Here is a 1,435-nt window from a genome sequence, read left to right on the forward strand (position 1 = left end):
CTTCTTTAATTTCTTCCTCTGAGAAGCGTGTGTTCATCTCGGATGCCCATTTCTGGATTGGGTCTTTAAATTTTGGGGCCCTGGTGTTTTTAATTCTTTATAGATTCTAGAGAGCAGACCCTTGTCTGAACTGTTCCATTTCTTAATGTGTTCATAATCATTTTTATTTTTTTCCCCGTTTATTTGTCCTGTTGCACTTTCTATTAATGTTTGCCCCTTTTTCATCATCATTTTCTTTTTTTGGTTGTTTGAGACAGTGTTTCACCACATAGTCCAAACTGGCCTTGAACTCACTGTGTAGTCTAGGCTGGACTGAACTCCAGGCAAACCTGCTTCAGCCTTTTGAGTCTTGAGTAAAAGGCACCAGCACACTCAATGGATTGATCTTCTTGATTTTTATTTCTTGCAATTTCCTCCTGTAATTCAAGTTTAAAATTTTTTTTTTAAATGTATTTGGTATAGGGTCTCACAGTGCAGGTCAGACTCAGTGATCCTGCTGGCTAGTGTACCCAGGGATGGACTAGTGTGACATGTGGTGCCTGGGATCAAACCCTGTTCCCTGCACTTGCCTAAGCAGTTGGTTAATTCACTGAGCTATCCCGTCGGCCTTTTTTTCTTTTCTTTCTTTTTTTTGAGAGAGGGTCTCGCTATGGAGTTCAGGTTGGCCTTGAACTCACTTTGTAGCCCAGGCTGGTCTAGAGTTCTCAGTGATTCTCCTGCTTCAGCCTCTCGAGTGCTTGGTTTACAGGTGAGCCACCACACCTGGTAGAAATAGCATGTCTTTATTTAGGAAGGTCTTGCTAATGTTAAAACCCTTTTTAAAAAAGTGTCCAAATTACTACAGTGTTCTAGGAGACAGTAGAAAAAAATCTTGTCAAACAAATGGCTAGTTCCACCAAAAAAAAAACAAAACAAAACAAAAAAAAAAACCCAAAACAAAAAAACAAGTGGCTTATGTGGCTTTTGCTGTTCTACAAAACTAGAAATTAAAAATGGTAAGTTATATATTTTCTTGATGAGTATAGTAATTGTTTCTGGGTTATAATACACTATCAGGATTTTCACATAATGATATATTTATTTCCTTTGTGTAATAATTGCTTTTATCCCCTTACTTTGTACAGACTCTTGGCATTTCACCTGAAGAAAAATTTGTTATTACAACAACTAACAGGAAAGAAATTACGTGTGATAATTTTGGTAAGTGAATAATGCTATTAAGCTAGTAGTTTTACATTTAATATGTTATAGAGCAATAACTTATTATACAGATGTGTATCTAAAATTATTGATGGTGATTAGTCTGTTAGGTTAAGGGAAGAAATTTGCTATCTGCATGTTCATAGTTAGCCCAGAAATTGTATTTTTCAAATATGACTCTAGAAAAGTAAGTTATTGTCCTGTAGGCCAGCAGATAAGAACTTGAACACCTACC

This window comes from Octodon degus, unplaced genomic scaffold, assembly GCF_000260255.1.
Source record: "Octodon degus isolate 3935 unplaced genomic scaffold, OctDeg1.0 scaffold00075, whole genome shotgun sequence".
Taxonomy (NCBI): domain Eukaryota; kingdom Metazoa; phylum Chordata; class Mammalia; order Rodentia; family Octodontidae; genus Octodon; species Octodon degus.